Source organism: Amblyomma americanum, chromosome 1 (assembly GCF_052857255.1).
Source record: "Amblyomma americanum isolate KBUSLIRL-KWMA chromosome 1, ASM5285725v1, whole genome shotgun sequence".
Lineage (NCBI taxonomy): Eukaryota > Metazoa > Arthropoda > Arachnida > Ixodida > Ixodidae > Amblyomma > Amblyomma americanum.
In genome coordinates, this window is record NC_135497.1 from 545,949,969 (window position 1) to 545,972,246 (window position 22,278).

A 22,278-nucleotide genomic window follows, 5' to 3' on the forward strand; every position below is an offset into this window, starting at 1 on the left:
TGGAGACGAGGGCTTGGTGCGACGCGGCCTATAGTCGGCAGGGCGTAAACTGACCGCGAAATACGATGGGCCCTACGTCATCACTGAACGGCTAGGTGACAATACATGGCGTGTGTGTACTGCAGCGTTCCAGGCAGATTCGGACAGGCGAAGAAGAAACACTTTCGCAGTGCACGTGTCGCGGTTGAAGCAAATGGTCGTTCACTTGCAAGACTGAATAGGTTGTGGACGAAGTAAGGTATGGTACCTCTTCCTACTGCCATGGCTGCCAGAGCTGAAGCGAAAGTGTTCGCATGCTTCGCTTCAAACGTTGGTGTTCAGCGCAACTGTCATTGCGGTCGCAGTCGTTTGCAGTGCCTATGCTATCCTTGTGCGTCGATGTATTATTGACCCGTGTTGTCCTGTCGTCTTCGGGCTTTCACAGACATTCGTTGACTCCTCCCTGTCACGAAGCGCATTATGTGCCAAGGACTGTGGTGTTGTCTCTTCCTTTCAGGTTCGCAGTCGTGGGCGAGTGCGATGCCAGGACAACAAACATGATGTAAAGATCGGAGAAAAAGAGAGAAGAGGACAAGGAAGTGAAATTAAAGGCTAGGCATTCGAGCGGACGGCCGCGTCTCTGCTTCAGTCCTTGAAACGTATTTTGTTTTACCAACATTTAATTGCAGTTGATTTACCTTCAGCCTAACCTCGACTTTGAGGTCATCAACCACGATCGCTGTGTTTCTTTTTAAAGAAGCAAGGAAGAAGAAAATTTCAGTTTCCGAGCAGGGGTTCAGAAAAACTGAGTTTGGGCTTTCAACACGCATAGTTTTCTATTTCTTCTTCAGTGCCACTAGAGTGTGAGTGTGTACCAGCGTTCAGAAAATGGTTATTAATTTTGTCCGCTAGCGAAGCACTGCCGCATTCAGTACCAATAAGCACTAGTGTGCTAGGGATTGTATTGTTGAGGCTACCCATAAGGCTCCTGACTTCGTCCCATAATTTTTAGGATTATTATATATTGACGTCAATTTTATTTGGTAATAATCAGTCTTGATTTCTTAAGGTCGGAGTTCAACTTGTTTTCAGATTTCTTGTACGCCATTAATTTGTCTAGGTCTCAGGAGCAAAGAAACGTCTCAGACCATTTATCTCTATCTAGAATCCTTATAGTAGAACACGTTCTTGGGCAAGTTGGTTCATAGCTTGAGTGGATGAAGCGCACAAAGACACGGCACATAGGCAAAGACGGACACGACACAGGCGCTACTTGCAACTGTTTATTGGATACACGCACGGCTTATTTATAGCCAAGAGGTAGGGGTGATGGAAAAAAACACAAGCAAAGGGTAAAAGATACTGGCGATGGTATGGATACTGCATTGTATGGAACAAAAGTGACTCAAATCTTTCTAAACTTATCTAAAAATATACTCTCATTCTTATGTATGACTAGCGATGGGGTGCTGATGCAGGAACTCCCGCCTTTTTTAATCCGGTGTGCTTCTAGCAGTTCTCGGGCAGTCTTATCTTTACTTCTGCAAAGGATTTCAGTTTCCTGGAGCTTTGGCTGACAATTCTTCTCTTCTTTGCCGCAGTCGTTGCAGTGATGCGGCAAATGTGACCCGGTACCAACTCTTAGTGATCTTTTGTGCTCGGTTAAACGTGCATTAATACATCGGCCTGTCTGGCCGATGTACACCTTTCCACAGGTCAGCGGGATGCTAAAACCACCCCCACAGCGCATTTCAGAAACGAGTTTACATGCTTAATTTCACATTCTGTTGATTTGGCATCATCATTTCCAATCTTTCGACACAGCGATGCAAGTTTTCTGGGTGCAGAGAAGACCACTGGTAATTTGTATTTTGCAGCAACACGCTTAAGATTATGAGCCACTTTGTGGGAGTATGGAATCACCACCGGTTTGATTTTCTTTTCAGATACTTCACCATCTTCGCTGTTTCTTTCTCTTTCTTTTTTTAATTTTTTCAGTAATGCTTCCATGACAGAACTAATCACCAGGGAAGGAAAGCCTGCCTGTCTAAGCTTTTGTATCTGGATATTAAAGCTTTCCTGTACTTTATGACAGCACGATTTTTTGAGAGATGTTTCAAGGCACATGATGGCAATGGCACGTTTCACAGTTTTAGAGTGCGTCGAATCGTAGGGCAACAATTCTTTGCGGGCACGAGGTCGATACATCCAGCAAACGCCTTCGTCAGTAATGGTTATGTCAATATCTAAAAACTGTAACTTTTTCTTCCGCGAGTTCATAAGTAAAATCCAAACCCTTGCCATGTTGTTTAAAATCTAAAAGGATATCCTGCACAGTTTGCAAATAAGTCAAGGGTGATTGCTTAGTCAATATAATTAAAAAATCGTCAACGTACCTAAAGGTCTTGAGAACTTTGCTTGCGCCAAATGAAACCTGGAAACTGAAACTTGGAAAGGTAAAAATTCGGGCAATTTCCGTATTTGAAGAACTTGGTTTACAGAAGCTCGCAAAAGGTATTCACGACAGCAAGCACAAAAGTTTGGATGTGTTTTTCACTGCGAAGACACACAAGGAAGGTGTACCTTTCAGGTGCATAGTGAGCGAAAGAGGTTCCTGGCAAAATCTTGTTAGCCGCTACCTTCAAAAACAACTCAATAACCTGGTAGTGGAAGATCCGTTTGGTGTCAAGAACAGTCTGGAAATCATTCAATTTCTGCGGGAGAATGAATCACTAGGTTGTATTTTTTCTGTAGACGTGGTTGATCTCTTTTACTCTATACCACATGCAGAGTTGATGGCATCTGTCTTGGCCTGCATTGAAACAAGCGGCCTGATTGCTTTCCAAAATACTGCCGGAATATCTGCAGATAACTTTTTAGCACTCTTAGAATTTTATTTGTCTTCGACAAGCGTTTGTTTTCAAAGTGAAATGTATGTGCAAAAAAGAGGAATATGCATTGGTTCGTGTGTCGCTCCCGTACTGTGCAACATCTTTCTTGCGGGCATTGACAGAACCTTATCGGTGGCATTTGACGCAAGCTCTCAAGACCTTTAGGTACGTTGACGATTTTTTAATTATATTGACTAAGCAATCACCCTTGACTTGTTTGCAAACTGTGCAGGATATCCTTTTAGATTTTAAACAACATGGCAAGGGTTTGGATTTTACTTATGAACTCGCGGAAGAAAAAGTTACAGTTTTTAGATATTGACATAACCATTACTGATGAAGGCGTTTGCTGGATGTATCGACCTCGGGCCCGCAAAGAATTGTTGCCCTACGATTCGACGCACTCTAAAACTGTGAAACGTGCCATTGCCATCATGTGCCTTGAAACATCTCTCAAAAATCGTGCTGTCATAAAGTACAGGAAAGCTTTGATATACAGATACAAAAGCTTAGACAGGCAGGCTTTCCTTCCCTGGTGATTAGTTCTGTCACGGAAGCATTACTGAAAAAAGTAAAAAAGAAAGAGAAAGAAAGAGCGAAGATGGTGAAGTATCTGAAAAGAAAATCAAACCAGTGATGATTCCATACTCACACAAAGTGGCTCATAATCTTAAGCGTGTTGCTGCAAAATACAAAGTACCAGTGGTCTTCCCTGCACCCAGAAAACTTGCATCGCTGTGTCGAAAGATTGGAAATGATGATGCCAAATCAACAGAATGTGAAATTAAGCATGTAAACCCGTTTCTGAAATGCGCTGTGGGGGTGGTTTATAGCATCCCGCTGACCTGTGGAAAGGTGTACATCGGCCAGACAGGCCGATGTATTAATGCACGTTTAACCGAGCACAAACGATCAATAAGAGTTGGTACCGGGTCACATTTGCCGCATGACGGCAAGGACTGCGGCAAAGAGAAGAAGAATTGTCAACCAAAGCTCCAGGAAACTCAAATCCTTTGCAGAAGTAAATATAAGACTGCCCAAGAACTGCTAGAAGCCCACCGGATTAAAAAAGGCGGGAGTTTTTGCATCAGCACCCCATGGCTAGTCATACATAAGAATAAGAGTATATTTTTAGATAAGTTTAGAAAGATTTGAGTCACTTTTGTTCCCTACAATGCAGTATCCATACTATCGCCAGTATCCTTTACCCTTTGCTTGTGTTTTTTTCCATCACCCCTACCTCTTGGCTATAAATAAGCCGTGCGTGTATCCAATAAACAGTTGCAAGTAGCGCCTGTGTCGTGTCCGTCTTTGCCTATGTGCCGTGTCTTTATGCGCTTCATCCACTCAACCTAGAATCCTTATGTATAACTCATGAGTGACCCATGGCTTCCTGGATTTTTTCGTGTTTTCTGAGCTGCACTGGCGAAATGCGTTCTCATAGAAGTCTTTAATTCGGCGTAAAAAAAATGTAAGACAGGCCGTGATTTATTTCATTAAACAGGCAATTACACTTCACTGCTTCAATAAAGGCCCGATAAGCAGCTATGGTGTCGAATAAATTTCCGGAAAACAACAGGAGGCGCATGGCTGCGCTTATTTCTGTTTTGTACACATGAAAAAAAGCAAAATATTGACAAATGATCTCTCAAGTAAAAGGCAAGAAATACCGAAATACCGAAAGAACATTGTCTGGGACGCGGCTGGTGACACACAAATCAATCAGCGTTTCACTGTGGTGTTATTCTCATTGGTAAATGGATAACATTAGTACACTGAAATTATTCAATCGCGGTAAGGAACTTTTCTGTTTGTGGACTTCGTAGTGCCACGGGGATGTTAGTCTCCAACCAGGACAATTGGCATACATAATACTGACGCGTATGCAAGCAGACTGCAAATGAATTGAATGAATTCATCAAGACTGCCGGAAGGTGGGCATTAAGCTGGCAATTATTGAACTTGAACATTTAAACGTAGAAGACTCAATGTTTGGTTATTTCTGAGAATTTTGGTGTAATATCATACTGCAACTTGTTATTTTTATATTTGATAGAGTGAAATTCCGCCACCTCTCCGGTCCGTTCCGTAAACACATTCTGACTGGTAACCATGATGTTAACCGTATTGTGTACACTTGAGAACCACGTCTCAGTAAAGCAAGCATCCAAGCCTATGCTGCAGTGAATCTAGAGGTGTAACAATATCATTGTTTTTTCTTCAAACTTCTGACGTTGATCAGGAGCACGGACTGTTGGGGAGTTGGTGCATTGCAAGCATGTACAAGCGCAAAAAAAAACACAAACACACGAAGAAAAAGACTGAGACACAACTAGCGCTTACTTCCAACTTAAACTGTTTCGGTTTGAAGTAAGCGCTCGTGGTGTCTCAGTCTCTTTCTTCGTGTGTTTGTGTTTTTTTTGTGCTGTTGCACGTGTTTTCTAACGTTGACATGAAAAATGGACACACTGTCAGATTAAAACAAGGACTGCGCAGGACAGAGTTGAAAAACACGCTATCGTGACACTCTTCGTCGCAAAGGCTAGCCATCAGTGTGTAAAGAAAAGATAAACAAATACCATGCTTCAAAAGGCGCAGCAGCTCATACTGCCAAACCAAGGTCCTCGTCGCACTGAATGCCGATGACCCGTGCGCCTGACGCATTGTGCACAAACAGCTTGCCACCCCTTTGCCAAGCGCACTGATAGCCTTTTTCTTTTGCTGTACCCTTCATAGCCCACAACAGTTCCTTATTTTCTGCTTTAAGATTGTCTAGAAAGAACACTTCGGAATTACTGTCCTGCAGAACACCCCTTTTTGACATCCAGTAGTCTTGAAAGAAACGTGAGACGAAGCGAACAAGCACTATAGTTTTTTACCTTTCTTTTTTGGAACCCTATGTAGGGCTTCAACATTAGCGTTGGTGAGTTCAGCAAGACCCATTTCCTTAGCCATACCATTGACTTTATGGAGCAAATTTTCATCATCACTCGAGGAAAAACCATGAATTTCTAGATTCTGGCTTCTGCGGTACTGTTCCAAGCTCTTCACTTGTTGCGGCAAGCTCTGGACTTCCTGTTTAGTATCATCCCTCTCAATTGTGTCGACTCTTTTCTTTCAGTCAGCAATCTCGCCTGCGCGTATTTTTTATTTCTGTGAGCACGTCATAGTAGCAACCTGGTAGATACTGAACTGACTGCTTCATTTTTTCAACTGTGACCCTTATCTGCTGCAATGTCTCTAGCGTGCCCTTAATATCACAGTTCTGACATCACACAACGCACTTCAGCCAGCACATTTTCAGACCCTGTTTGTCCTCCACTTTTTCAGACCGTGTTTGTCCTCGCGTTTCTGTTTCTGTGCACCCCTGGCGAATCCAGTGACCGAAATGACAGGTTTGACACTCCCAGCTTTTTTTATCCGCCTCATCCCAGCCTTTATACGCTGATTTTGTAACTCCCGAACAGGACCCAAGATAGTACCCGTAGCTGCATCCCCAGCATGCAGCAAACATACCATTGTCAGGAAGTGTCTCGTTGCAGGCAAGGCAGCTATCACTCTCTGACATCTTAGGGGAAGTGCAAAAGGTACTAGCGCTAAAGATGAAGACAACAGCGGTGGTACTCACAAGTTCGCTGCAGTTCAAGGCGCGTCCGTCGTCTGGTAGCGGCTCATTTCAGGACTGACGTGGCAGCCACGACCAAGAGTCCAAACAAGTGCAAATACTCGTCCACAACCATACGTTAGCACTCAGAACTAACAAAGAAAATCACGGCACATAACAAAAGCAGATCACGCAAACACGCGGGCAATGGCAGTAGTAATAACGCACCGTTAGAGACGGAAATAAAGAATTTTACCAACATGCAGAGGTGAGCAAAAAAATTAGATAAAGAGAGCCTCCTTCCACCACCGCCGTCGCCGCCCGTGTGAGCAGTTTCAATTCTTCCTCCAGGAGCGCGACAACAGTTTCGCGTTGTCGGTGACGTCAAGCAGGGCGCAAAGTTCCAGTGTTACGGCAGCAGTTTCAACGTCTGCAGAGGCGGGAGAAAAATTACAGATAAGGAGAGCCTCTTCCACCACCGCCGCCACCACCTTTGTCGATCCATTGGTGAAACGATGCTAGACTGTGAGCCATATTATTGCCTGAGTATTCGAACCAATATGAAGTGAAGTGAATATACCTTTCTTGGCAATGCCTTATGAGCAGGCAAAATGCAGTTATCCTGATATTAAGAAAATATTGGTGCATCCTTACTAACATTAGCAAACCGCCCATTCTAGAGCATGTAAATAGTGTTATGGAGAATTGAAACGCTGTTTTTGATTGCAAGATGGCGGAGACCATAGCCGTCAATGAAGGCTTGTAATTTACCACTCAAGAAAATGTTATAATGTGTTTAATAAAAAGCTGAGGCCCAATGGCAACGCCATGGGGATGCCCACGAAAAAAAAAATGTGTGAGAATTAGCAAGAAAAATCTATCGTTGGCTGGCTGTTAAAGCTTGGACCCAGTTTAGAGGTTCTGGGTACAAGTTAAAGCATGAAAAAACCACCCTTACGTAAATAAGGGTTCTTAACATATGCTTTTTCAAAGCCAAGAAAAAAAGCATTGAGGGAGATGTTGCAGTGAAAGTGCAAGTGCATGTTGTGAAGAATGGCAGAAAGCTGGTCATCACAGGAATGCATTCTAAAAGCTTGCCGTTTTGGATGAACGAACTGAGTGGGCCAAAATAATCCAGCAGGGAAAGAGTACAAAATGTGTTTTATGATTTGAAGTGCGTGCCACTGGCACAAATAGGGTTATAGGTGCTGGATGATGACTGGTAAGGTATATGCAGGGGCCAAGCTATGGTGAGGCTGGAAGCTATATGCACAGCGTGCACTGGATATAATTACCGCCGTCGTGTGAAGCGTGCTGACGGCGGTACACACTATTTTCTGTTCTGTTGATGCCTTCAGTAAGTTTCACAGAGCTTGATCCAAGTGCACTGTCAGGTGCACTGCTAGTAAGACGGTGCGTTGAAACGGCACTAAGGGACGAGAACTACACAGCAAGAACGGCTACACTGTGCGGTGGTTCAAGGTAACGCTTACTTTTACTCTTCAACTAGCAAACTGCTGTGTCATACAACACATTCTTCCAATCAGATTTCTTAACTTTAAATGACAAATTGACTTCTTGATTCACATAGTTAAATAACACAGAAATTGATTGCTTGTATCGCCATCAGACTACAAATTTAACCATAATTTCATGTATGCAGTTGTTGCCAGTGTAGGCCCCGTTATTATGGACTCAAATTATGGAGAGCACTTCTGGGGACAAACATTTTTGAATTCACGTACACCTCGTTAACATGGAAACTCGCTGATCAGAAAGTGGACAGAATGAAAATGCATAGAGCCGATCGTCGCATGTATTCTTGTCGCATTAATATTCATACAGTGCTAAGACTAAAAATTGTTTTGGATTTGAGTAGATAAGTCATACACTGCCTGAATCGTAGGCCTTTGTTACACACTAGAATTCCCATCATTTTCTTGTCGCACTATGCGCAGAGAGTTTTGAGTTAAGCCAAGAACTCCAGGCACACCGACCCATCCTGCTCACACTGTTTCTTGTCGCCAAACCACGTCTCTTTCTGGCGTCAAACCCATTGTCAGGGCTCAGATACTCGCATACTGGCGTAGATTGCTCACCGCACAAAATGAAATAGGTGCTTAAAAATAAAAGAGCGGATCTTCTTGCTAATATTATAACCTATATAAACTCACAGATGCTTTTCCGGAGCCCACAATGCTAAGTTAGCACTTTTTAAAAGAGTACACCGCAGAAGAAAAGAAAAGTTTAATGGTCCGATTTAAGGCATGCATGGCGGGCTGAAACAGAACTTCCCGCTTGTGCAAAGCGGGAAATCTGAAAATGTAAGCAGGAACAACCACTTCATTGAATCCAAGCACTAAGGGAATGAGTTCAAATTAATTGTGGTCTCTGCCTTAACAGGTCAACGGTTCCATTGACACTACGGGGTCTTCAGAAACACGTCAACGTCGTCATTGCAGAGCCAACTACCATGCGACAATGCTGAGCACATTTCGGAGAATTGAAATAAGCCTTATTAATGTAGCTTGGGAACGGGTGCAGAAATGGTGCTGTCATGACCGAAAAGGTCAGGAAACCTAGGTGATCACTGAGAAAGTTTCAAATATGCGTCTGTGTGTGAGCAAATAAATTTAGGCATGCGAAAATTCAAGGAGGGTGAAGGAAATCTGGGAAGTGTTCTATACTGCAGACATATAGGTTATTGACGGCCCACTATTGCTGACAGGCATGTAATCATGTTCATAGCAGGCGGTCACAGGCAAATGAAGGTAGGAGATAGATACGCGCATCGATGACATCTCATTATCAAGGCTTCGAGAATGTCTCATTTAACAAACTGATGCAGCTCACCTAACTGCGCAGCACCTATCAAGCCGAGTTGGTGAGCAGCTCTGAAAGAATAGCGTTGCGAACGTTTGATGCAGTTTCGTATCTTTTATCTCTCGATTCAAAGAGACCAGCAGAAAAATCATCAACAGCAAAGAAAGCATCATTAAATTGGCGCAGTTTCATAGACAACAGGTAGATCGGCACAAAGCATGTCATGGTCCACGATGCACGTCAAGGTGATCGCATTTTTTTTCTTACAATTAAAACCAAGGTCCCACTACAGCTTTATTTTACGAACCATTCCCGTAATATTGACTTAACGCTGCTTACAAAAAAAGAAAAAAATTGCTCACAAGCGTTTTCTTAACATTTTTTGTTCTGTTCTTCGCCACGACTTGTTACACACAGCTTTCTCTTGTTTGGGAAAAAAACTGTTCATATTAAAGTGGCACGACTGTATATGGGCTGCGTGCCTTGAGAAATATAAGCTGCTGTTATACTTTCTTTTTTTGGCGTAATATAAAATGCAATTCGGAAGAAAAAGAGATACATGAGTTGAAACATATTAGGAATATGTACACTATGATGCAGCCGTGTTTTAATTGCAGCTATTCTTGTTTGAACTCTTGTAATACCATGCTGTCACAACCTCACCAGAAAACAACTCTTCTGGCTCAGCACACCCTCATGCTGAGAAAGTTGTGACCAGTCAGCAATTTTTCACGAAAATGCTTATTGCAGACATAGGTCCGCGTAGCCAGCAGGAAATTAAAAAAAGTGACTGTGCTCCCCAAGAGACATTTGCACTGCACGCCGATGTTTCCATCCACACGTTACACTGTGCCGCCAGCCAGTCGTAACCCGAGCACCCATCATCAAAATATATGCTGTATGGACCAGCAGGCCGCGGAAGGATGGCGGCGCTTCTGTTGTCGTTGCAGAAAACAGTCCGACAGCGGTGCAGCCAAGATCGCGTCACGTCGCACACAGAGCAGTTTTCAAGAAAAGTACCCACACTAACCGTATTAAAAATCGGTGATGGATACGCAGCAGAAACGACATCGTGTGTTCGCTTCGGTCACTATCACTGCAACGATCACAACGAATTCGACAAGCAGCGCAGCGGCAAGTTTCTTTTCGCATTTGGAAAATACGGCGTGTGTAGTGAGCTTTCACAGGTGCGCATTTCGCTGCCGTGAATCGCAATCACTTTCACTGCGTGGACGCTTGTCAGAATGCTGTGCAGCTTTTGCACGCACAAGAAACTCGCCGTGATCAGCTGTTAATTGCCGCTGTCCGTGCTGATCCTCGCAGGAAATAGGAACGCTTGCAGTAACCACAAACGGCTCAAAATGAGCGTTTCATGGCATCGCCGCAGCGTAGGTTTTCCAATACCCTCATAGTGAGGGCATATGAGGGTTTCTGGAAATAAGTGAATAAATAACAATAACGGATCCAGTGATCAGGATGATTCGTAACTTTTGAGCAACGAAACAGCCTTTTTTCTGCTGTTGCGCAGGCGCTCCAGTGAATTGTTAAACCAGGGTGGCCTGTGATTAGAGGGCACCCTTCTTTTAGGCACGTACATTCAATTAACGACAGAAGTTTACTTTTACAGAGAGGCCAGTTTCCATCTATTGGTTGTGGAAAGTTCACGAAGTAGTCTGGAATGAGACTCAAACTTGGACGTTATTAACGAAACATTGGCTCTGTTGTAATGTAATATACTTTTTGAGCTTTTTTTTCTAGTAACATGCGCATTGAGAGTGAAGTGGATCATTACATCGTCACTGATACCTTGCAGGAACGTTAGAGGTGAAACCAAGTTGGGGGTAGTGGTAAGAAAGGTTCAAGATGTTGGCAGAAGTCGGTGGAGTGCGCGTCGTGTAGTGTACAAGTTGAATGAGGTTAAAATCGTGGCCCAGGTATAAAAATTTTGAAAATTGCGAAGACCTTTGCTTCACAGCAACACAATGATTAGATAACACAACATTCCACCAGTAAAAAAAGGATAACGTAGGGTGCCTAATGATAAAATATTAATTACGTCATGAAGTTCGTGACAAATCTAAATAGAAGTTGCAGGTGGTCTATCACCAGCACAGAAAAAAAAGTCACAGGTGAGAATGATTGCTCGTATACACAGAGTTTCTAATGATGATACAAGCGGAATGATGTCAGACACAAGTGCATCTTTGATAGCGATAAGAACTCTCCCTCTTCACTGAATGTGGCGGTCATATCGGTATAGGCTGTAATTGTTTTCGCAATCCAGTATATCATTGCTTTTTATTTTTGCGGTTAGCCAGGTTTTCATAGCGATAACAATATCAGTGGAACAGGAATCAATGGTGACATTGCTACGAATTTAATGAGTACCCTTTGTGCATTAGTGAAATGGATCATAAGTTTTGCTTTAGTTTAGTTATCGGGGCTTTACGTCCCAAAGCGACTCAGGCTATGAGAGACACCATAGTGAAGGGCTCCGGAAATTTCGACCACCTGGGATTCTTTAACGTGCACTGACATCGCACAGCACACGGGCCTCTAGATTTTCGCCTCCATCGAAATCTGACTGCCGCGGCCGGGATGGAACCCGCGTCTTTCGGGCCAGCAGCCGAGCGCCATAACCACTCAGCCACCGCGGCGGCTGTCATAGTTTTGAGCATTTTGGCATACAACAGACAGCTAAGAATTATTTTGCTGGGCGGTTGCTAAGTCAGTTACAGTCGCTCGCACATTTGGAGAGGGATAGATTTCGCAGGTGCTATATCGGTGGGCGGATGAGATTAGGAAGTTTTCAGGCATAGGGTGGGCGCAGCTGACAAATTACAGGGTTATTGGAAAGACGTGTAGCGGGTGTAGTCAGGCTGCTGCTGCTGATGATGATGATCGGTGACTGCGCAGTAAAGGTACGTTTTTTGGTTGATGATAAATTTCTTGTAGCGAAGTGTGCAGTTTTATTTGCTAGAGTTTCCGAAGTCAACAAGTTTCTTGCTCAACCGCCTAGTAGCTTTGCAGAAATTCACATGCACAGATACACCACAGCCTTTTAGCTTTGCCTTCTGGGAAGAGATACGCTATCTTAATTGCCGAGAACATAAAAATTATGGGGCGGACCTTATTCGCAGGAAACGACCCCGATAGGTGCGCTCGAGATGTAGCTGTGTCTGGAATAGGAATATTGAGATACAGTGACAGTGTCCCGAACTCCTGTTTAAGACTCAACCCAAGTCTCTGTGGGGCTATCGGCAATTACGTAAAAGAGCAGGTTACCCCTTCTTGATTGATCCTCAAGATCGTCAAGGCGGGAAATAAGGTACTATTTTCATTTTTGACGGCGTCCTTGAGTTATTTCTCATTTTCGGCCATAGGTGGCGAGTTTTCAAAATTATTAACAAAGGATTCTAGCTTAGTCGTTCTGGTTGTTAAATCAGACAAGGTTTGAGCGAGCTCCATTTGTTTTTGTATAAGATAACCTGACACATCCATACATTCGGTGTGACCTTCGATGACAGGTCGCTGATTGGTGCAAGCAGTTGGTTATGCTGTGGGTGGGGATCATTGAGAGCCTCGGGATTCACCTCGACATCGTCACAAACAAGTAGCGTTTTCACGACTATTGCAGAGTCATAAAAACTTATGAATACAACACTTGGCCAGAGAATAAGTAGCAAGCAAAGATTGTTCAATCGCTGGCTGAAAAGTGATGGTGGTTTACCAACCTGCATGTAGAACAGAAACGGGTTTGTCATCAACGAACGCATTGCCGCCGCTATCCCGTGCCCTCTGGAGCCGAAAGCCGGATCCTTGGTTACTTTTGTACTCTTCGGATGGGAGTGCTGTTGACGATGCCTCTGGCCAGCCGGTGGGAGGGACGCGGTTATCCAGGTACAGGAGACAGCACGCGCCATCGTGGTCGAAAGTCGATGCGGATAATAAACAAAAAATTAGCCCTAACCACCACTATAATTCTCGTTAGGTTTTGAATGTACAGCGACTCACTGTGAACAATCTCTTTTTGTAAAAATCGCGCAGCAATTAGAAATAGCTTCTTAAATGCGGCTTGCATCACTCAAACATTTTGGAGCTGCTTTCCCCAGAATAAATTATTTCCTAGGACATCCTCTCTATGAAATGGTGACGTGACCTGCAGGCTGCGCCTGATATGCAGCCACGTCTGCCTGAATGCCTTGTTTCCACCCACCAGATGTCCGAAGTACGCGGGCTTTATGGCATAATATAGTACCCACAAGTTAAATTGGTTCCATTCTTTTGGCTTCTCTTTAGAGGCATCTCTTAGAGAGCAGCCGCAGAGGTGGCTCAGTGGTTATGGCGCTCGGTTGCTGATCCGAAAGATGCGGGTTCGATCCCCGTCGTGGTGGTTGAATTTTGATGAAGGCGATATTCTAGAGGCCCATGTACTGTACGACGTTAGTGAACGTTAAAGAACCCCTGGTGGTCGAATATTCTGTAGCCCTTCACTGCAGCGTCCCTCATAGCCTGAGTTGCTTTTGGACGTTACACCCCATAAACCAAACCATCTTTTTAGAGCTGCATCCGTCGTTCCCAGCCACTTATTGTACGAAGTCGTTAACCAGGTCCTAGTTTTTCAGTCTCATCGGCATAATCAACCATCGTGTTTCTACATGCTAGCAGATCACCACTAATCTACTACGCCATTCTTCAGTGTACAAGGAGACGCAAGATAAGAAAGCTGTTGAACGCGAACCAGAAAAATATTGCTCGCACACCACACGCAAGGCTCTTCCCGCGTCTTCGGGCCGATTTGTTATCACGCCGACGATTATGTGTCGTTCACGCAAAGTTCCAAATAAGCGGTAGCGGGTGCTTTTCGAGAAGCGCTATCGTTGGCGCTGGGACAATGGAATATGTATCGGGAGATACGTGATTAGAGACAGCAGCGGAAGCGTTCGTCAATTAGTCATTCGCCCTTGTCAGCTGAAAGGTCAGCCCGCTGGCATGTCGCTGCATGCGACTTGTTGGCCCTTTCCCAGGCTCAGCTCTGTTTGTATATTTGCCAGTAAAAGAAAAATTAATAATACCGCAATAGAAATTCTGTAGGAGTACTTCTGAAAGACACCAAAGCCCGGAACTTTATTTGACTGAAACATTGCCGAGATAGATTCGGTGGACAACAAAAGAGTGAAGATAACCTGTAACGGCCGTTGTCCTCTCTGCCGCAAAAATACGAGGAGGGAAAATGTCCCCGTCCTTGGAAAAAGTAGCGGATATCCCGATGATCGCATGACCGCTCGGAAAAAGCAGAGCTGCCACATTCCTGGCTTGGCTCAGTGATTGTGGCGTCCTGTAGCTGACTTTGCGGAGACCGTAGTTCGACACAAGCTAAGAGGAACAGCGCCCCTGTACTCAGGTTTCAGCGTACACTAAGCAATGTAAAGTTGTCTGAACTATTGCGGAGCCCTCCAGAACGTTTTCCAAGCAGGAAAAAATGTATCCAAACCGATGCCACAAGACGTCCTGTAACTCCCAGTGATTCGAGCATCCGCCTTATGCGTGAGGTTGGGGTTCGACCCCCAGTGCCAACATGTACAATTTTTCTCCTGGCCTCGTACTGAACCTATTTTACAAAACATGCTGTAGCGGTTTGCGGCGCGCTCAAAACTGGACACTTGTCGCTGTATTTATTTAAAACAATGCGGTACTTGTTTTCAGGATGGAGACCACTATTGTGGGGTTCTGCGCGCTGTCGCATCTTTTTGTACATGTGTTGCGAATATTCCGCGAGAGGGCAGTGACCTAGGCTGCGCGTCCGGTTTTGTTTTATTTTGTTTTGCTTTGGCGCACGCCGTTAGAAGGGGACTCATGCCTTTTTGGTTAGTCTCCCCATTCGTCCTTGCGGTTTCGTTCGCCACTCCGGACGGCGGGGCTATCTGCCGGCCTCGACCTTGGACCCCTGTCCCCTTGGCGAAGGATTGCGAGACCACCTAGGGAGGAACTCGAGGGTAAGGTAAAACGCTGACATCAGTTCTGAGCTTTCCTATTCCTCAAAACTGATGAGCCGCAGTTAGCAGTTTATTTTTACGGCTGGAAAGGGGCGCGGGCATCTTGGGAGTGTACCCGCGAAGGGAGCCGCGCCCGTGTGCTTTTCTCTCTAGCTACTCCTAGCTGGCAGGCGCTCGGTCTGGCCGAGTGCGGAGGGAGTGACCGGTGGAGAGCTGGTGCAAGGCGCGCCAGTTTGACTGTCGGGACGCGGTGTCCCTCGCCTCTGTGCAGGCGGTCGGCTAGGCCGGCCGCGGATAGTTGTGGCCGTATACTGACTTTTGTTTGTACCCATCTGTAAATAGCCTGTATAAAAGTTCGTTTCTCACTAAATCGCTTCGCCTGCAAGTCATATCATCGAGAAGCCTTCAAGCGGTGCATCCAGTTTCTGGAAATCACCGAACCAACACCACCGGCAAACCTTTTACTACTATTTTGAACAAAAGAGGCATAAAACTGTGCATTGGTTGTTATATGTGCCCGAGAGAAGAAAAAATATTCTCTGGCACCCGCTAATGCTCTGCTAATCGCAGTGACTACAGCGGTCATTTAACTGTGGACAATTCCACAAGAGACTAATGCCAGAAGCTGCCCATTAAATACTAGACTGTTTTGACACGTGATAAGTTTGAGGTACCTACAGGCGAGTAAACATAGCTAAAACATTAAAACTTTTCTGCGAACATCTCCCGCTTATCCCTGTTTGATGTGAAGCGTCCACTCGGCCACTCTTGATGGAGAAGACAGGAGCAACAATCGTGAAACAGTCGGCTCGGGCTTAACGGATAGCTCTGGCCTGCCCCGGCCCTCGGGCCGTGCCGTGTACAGCAATTTTTTGCCGGGACTGGGCCGGGCTCCGGTGTTTGGTTGCGCGGCCGGACCGTGCTTGCATTGGGATGCAAGCTGACAGGCCTGGGCCGGGCTCGGGCTTAAGTAATGAATGGTCTGAATGCCTGATTCATATGTTATCATGTGGTTATCAAACGGCAAGTCAAGGAAATTAACGTTAGTTTCAATTATTTCAGAAGTGCCAGCAAAGTATGTCCTCATGGGAATAGCAATCAGCAAATCAAGAAAATTAGCACCAGTTTTCATTTCCAGAGTGCCAACTAAATATGTTCTCAAGGGATTAACAAACGGCAAGCCAAGAAAAATTGCTCTTTTTCAACTATTATCAGTTTGCCGACAAAATACGTTCTGAAGAGGCTAACAAACGGCAAGTCAAGAAATTAGCGCCAGTTTTTAACATTTCCAGAGTGTCAACTTATTAATCTTTGGCAATATGTGATGTGATATGGCGAATGGAAAATTAAAAATGCAGAAAACGCAAAATGATTAAGGCAAAACAGCACTAAAACATTCGGCTTTATTTATGCTCATTTGCTCTCTTTGCAAACCTCGCACGTTCTGAAACACTGAAAGTCTTATCGACATAGTAATTTTGATTTCAACCATCTTAGCTTTGCAAAAAACTTTATGCATGATAAAATACGCATTGGCACGGCGTCCTCCCACACAATGAAGCAACATCTTGCTTTAGTTATTCGAATATAGCCTGGCCCAACAGGAACTGTAAAGACGTTTTCACTGTTTTGGGGCAAAATTTTCATCTCTGCATGTATCACACTTACCTCCTCCCAGCAAACGCCTTTGCTCTTTAATGCTCCACACTCGATGTTAAAGAGCCTCACATTTCCTGATAATCGTATTATTTCTCCTGTTTGTTAGTGGTACTCCCACGGGTTTCTCGGAGCACAGAGGAAACTGCGTGTGCGGGTAAATTTGTGCCTCGTAGGGGGCATTCAATAAAGGCTTAGTTCATAACACTCATGTCGTGTGGTTTCTCTCCGTTTGGTCTATGGGTGTGGCTGAGCGCTTTCCATTACGTATGACAAAATATTCACGAGACCTCTCTCTTCTCTTTGTCCACAGGAATCTTTTCGCAAAAGTTATAGATAGCGGGAGTCATCCCAGTACATAAGTTGCGGGCCCTGAGGACCTGCCAAATCACCGCCCTATATCTGTGCTGTCAAAGCTGTCAAAAATCTGTGAAAAATCATAATCATATCATAACCGATCAAAATCATAACCGATTATTGTTATTTTCTGATAAACACAACGTTATTACAGAAAGCCAATATGGATTTTGAAACGGGAATTCAACGGAGTATGCTTTATTGTAGATGCAGGACAAAAAAATTATAACATAGAGGATCGAAAATACACAATAAGACTTTTTCTGGATATTAAAAGGCATTCTATTCCATGTAGTACAATGTCTTACTAAAAACATATTTATTTGTGGTGTACGTGGTACTGCCTCACAACTTTTATTTTCAAATCTTTATGATCGCTCTCTAATAATACGCCTTCGTGGCTTAAGTTCATCCCATTTTAATCTAACTCAGCGTGTCCCACAGTGATCTATATTGCGACCGTTGCTCTTCCTCGCGTATATAAACGATATCGGCAAAATAAGTGCATCAGCAGAGGTGATTATGTGTGCAGATGACAGTATATTTTTCTACATTTCATGAGATAACAGTGCTCGAAACCAAAGTGAACAGCTACCTGATGCACCTCTCCAGGTGGCTCAAGGAAAACAAGCTGGAACTTAATTCAAAGAGGACAACTTATAATGTATTTCGCCCTCTTGACAAACCACTGCACTATAAAAAAAGCACTCAAGTTCGATGACCAATCTCTTTCCTTGGTTAAAGAACAAAAATTCCTTGTTGTGTGGTTTCAGGAAGAATTATTATGGACATCACATGTGAACCTCTAAGAAATGAACTGCCCTGAGGCAATAAATGTTTAAAAAACGAATTGGCACGAACTGTAGGATGTTTGTAAAAATTAGCCTATATAATTCCCCTTTGGCTAAAGCAACTGTTGCAAAACTCCCTGTTCCATTCAAAACTCTTATATGGGATGATGGAGTGAGGAATCGCAACAAAAAAATAATTCCAATAAGCTCATTACGCAAGAGAAAAAGAAATTGCATTCTTATGAAAATTATTATGAACCGCACCAGCTCCTACGAACTTTTCTTTTGTTCCTAAAATATAAAATGAAGAGGGCCAACCAGCTTTGCCGCTATAAACTACTTCAGTTTATAGAATACATCTGCGACAGGGAATAAAACTCTGCTTATACAATCGGATACAATAAAAGACGCTCGCCAAAAACTAGAAGGAATCATCCTAAACAAGGAGTTTCATACAAAACGGCTTCAATTCTTAAAAAACTAGAAAGTACTCTAAATTTCACACCCAGTGTAGGTAGACTCCAAAAGCGCATACAGACGTCCTAATAATATTACGTGTTTTGTACGGTGTGACATGTATTTTGGTCACGGTTCTGCAGAATATATCCTTGTAATGTATCCTTGTTATTAATTTATCTTTGTATTAAGTGTCCTCTATTGTAAATTTCTAGTGAACAGAACCTATTTTTAATGTCCGTGTATTTTATTGTGCATATTGGTGTCATGATTCGTAGTGTGAATGTTGTGATTATATTATATTTCTCACACTAATTTTTTTTCTAATCTGCATTACCTTCTTGTTATGCTAAAACATTATTTTACTTTTGTCGACTGCAGAGGGACAGAGACCTCCGTCAGGAACCATAGCCTTCAGCTTCTGCTCCTGTAGCAATCAATAAATTAACTGCAACCTACCGCGGTGCGCTGTTTGCTCACTATTTAGTGGACAGGTTATTGTGACGTCGCAAGGCAACGTCACCTAGGTGACCCACCTGCCTCCTAGGCTGCTCTCTGGGCACCACATGCCGTAGTCATACTTCTGATTTTTCGCTCACAGCGCTGACAACGCCAAGACTGGATTTTATGGCTAACAGGTACTTTAACGCCTTCTCGTCAATACTGTTTTTTCAATTGCTACAAGAGGCAGTGCATATGAATTCCCTCATACTTCTTGGACGCGGTAGGTGTACCATGAAGTTTTGCATTCCGAACCTGGGAAACCGGCTAAAAGACACCCCTTCGTGTAGGGCTATGGACTACTATTTTGAGCATCTGGGCCTTTTCACATAGACTTTATTAATACATGAGCACTTTGCATTTTAAACCTGTACATAATCGCAGCAGCATAATATCATAGTAACCACGAATATGCAGAAAGTGTGTGCTACGCATACTACCTGTTAAGAAATTGCAAAAAAGCAAATGATAGTTCTGGCTCATCATGCTAGTGGAAGCCAGATTTTTTAAGAATTTAAAGTATTTTAATTCCTTTTCCCAAAAGCGCTGCAACAGTGCAGGCAGAAAAAAATTGCTTGAAAAAGGATTATCGTAGGAGAACGCAGTAATAATTACACTGGTACCAAGTGTGCCAACATTGTTCAAAATCTTCAAAGTAGTAGTAAGCCATATACCCAGAATATGAATCCAATTGTTCCTATCTACAAGGGGCTTGGAAATCAGGATATCTGCATACAGGATACCAACATAACATCAGAAACGACACCCAGAGTAAATTTTTAAAGAAATATAGTACACGGCAGTGCAACATGCTTGAGCAATTCAGAGAAGTTGAAAACTCCTGCTGTTGTTTTTAGATTTAAAATCACAAGAGTTCCTTCCTGACAGGTGAGATTGACCTTGTGGGTAATTATATCATTGCGTGGTGAAAGGTACTTAAGCCCATGACCACAATTGTTCTGAGAAACTGCAGCATGCACTTTTAGCATAAAGAATATATGTTTGGATTACTGGTTTGGTTCCCTGGGGTTTAACGTCCCAAAGCGAGTCAGGCTATGAGGGACGCCGTAGTGAAGAGCTCCGGAAATTTCGACCACCTGGGGTTCTTTAACGTGCACTGACATCGCACAGCACACGGGCCACTAGAATTTTGCCTCCATAGAAATGCCGCGGCCGCGGCCGGGATCGAAGCCGCGTCTTTCGGGTCAGCAACCGAGCGCCACAACCACTGAGCTACCGCGGCAGAGTAAAGAATATATGAGCTGTACAAGACTGAACGGTACAGTGTTGTATCATATATGATTTCAGTAACTGGAAGCTACGAGTGGACTACAGGGGATGTCGGAGTGGAAGGCTCTCGACTAATTAGGCCGCCTTGAGTTCTTCAGTGTTTTTGGACATTGTACAGCACACAAGCATTTATGCATTTTTCCAGCATTAAAATGCATCCGCCGTGGCGGGAGTAAGGATTAATGAACAGGACGTGCAGAGCAACAAGTGCTGAAGAACTGCAGCAAACTGAAAGGACAATCGGTTAGTGTGAGCAATGACTATGCGAAGGAAACGGTAGCGGTGCGAAGGAAGTGGGAAAGTGCCTCTGCTGAAAGGGCGCAGGGCGAGAAGGCCTTTTGATCGACGACAAGCTCAAAATAAATGACAAGTTATACACATGGGACAACGAGAAGAACGCACGCTCGCTACTGAACTCCCGAGATAAGTTCAAGCACCGCACTCGAAAAGCAGGCAACTAGCATGATAGCTCTGACACCTCGGATAATTCCGGCGAATCAACACCTAAACTCACCCCGTCATAGCTACGAATGTTATCATTGAATGCTCGTAGCCTTTTTAACAAAGTAACCAAGTTAGAATATGTATTACTGACAGAAAGTCCACACGTGCTCGTCGTAACCGAAACATGGCTAAACAACGGTGTGCCTAGTCAGTGTATAGTGCCCCCAAACTACCAGATGTTCAGATGGGACAGGGATACTCGTGGTGGGGGTGTTGCAATCATTGTCAAAAGATCTATAGATGCAGTAATGGTCGAGTGCACTTTGCCTGAAACAGTTTGGTGCAAAATTACTTATGCGAGTGTTGCTTACCTTGTTGGCGCAGTGTATAGGCCGCCTGCCACTTCACCAGAGTTTTTGGATGACCTTAATATGTTCTTATGCACTCACTTGAACCGTACCACCAGACTAATAATGACCGGAGATTTTAATTTGCCTAGCATTAACTGGGACAGGCTCCTACCTGGGAACGTTGAAATTTCTAGTTCCGAAGCACTGCTGCAGATAATGTTTTCGCACAATCTTAAACAAATCGTGGAAGAAGACACGAGGGTAACACTCGAATCCCGGTCACTTTTGGACTTGGTGTTTCTTTCGGACAGAGTGGGTGACTGTACTGTGTCTGTTAAAGACGGGATATCTGACCACAGAATGGTTTCTGTGCACATTCCGATCAGAACAAACACTCGTGGCCAACCCTTTGTATCTGTACAATTTAAGGCTTATAGGCAGGCAGACGACACATCCATTCAAGATTTTTTAGAAATGTCATATAATGAATTCGAACTTGCCTGCGATTGTGAACCAGTTGAAAACCTATGGCTACGTTTCAAGAATATCATAACACATTGCGTTGACAGATTCATTCCAACTCGAGAAAAGAAAATAAAACCCCGTAACCCTTGGATTAATCGACCTATTATACACATCAAGCGCAACATAAAGAGGCTGCGCAGGAGAAAAGTGAGCTCAGCTGAGGTATCGAAATTGCGAAGGAGTTTAAAAACGGCTCTGATGGAATCAAAAGAGCAATTTTTTAATAAAAAATTAAGTAGCTTCGTTAAAACGGCACCTCGGAAGTTTTGGCTTTACCTTAGTGGCAATAAAGAGGAAATCAATAGAATTCAAATTAGTGAGAACATAGTAACAGAAAAAACAAAAATAGCAGATCATTTCAATAACTTTTTCCAGTCTGGTTTTTCTAAACCAAGCAATGATGACTGTGACGCGTACCCGCCTTCCTCCCTTTCATGTTCGATGGAAGACCTGGTCGTGACCCAGGCCGGCGTGTTTAATCAATTGTTACTTTTGGATTCTAAAAAGGCTAGCGGGCCGGATGGGATTCCAACCCAGTTTTTAAAGCGATACGCTGAGTGGATATCATTTTTCTTGACGATAATCTTTACAAAGTCCCTACACACTAACTCGTTG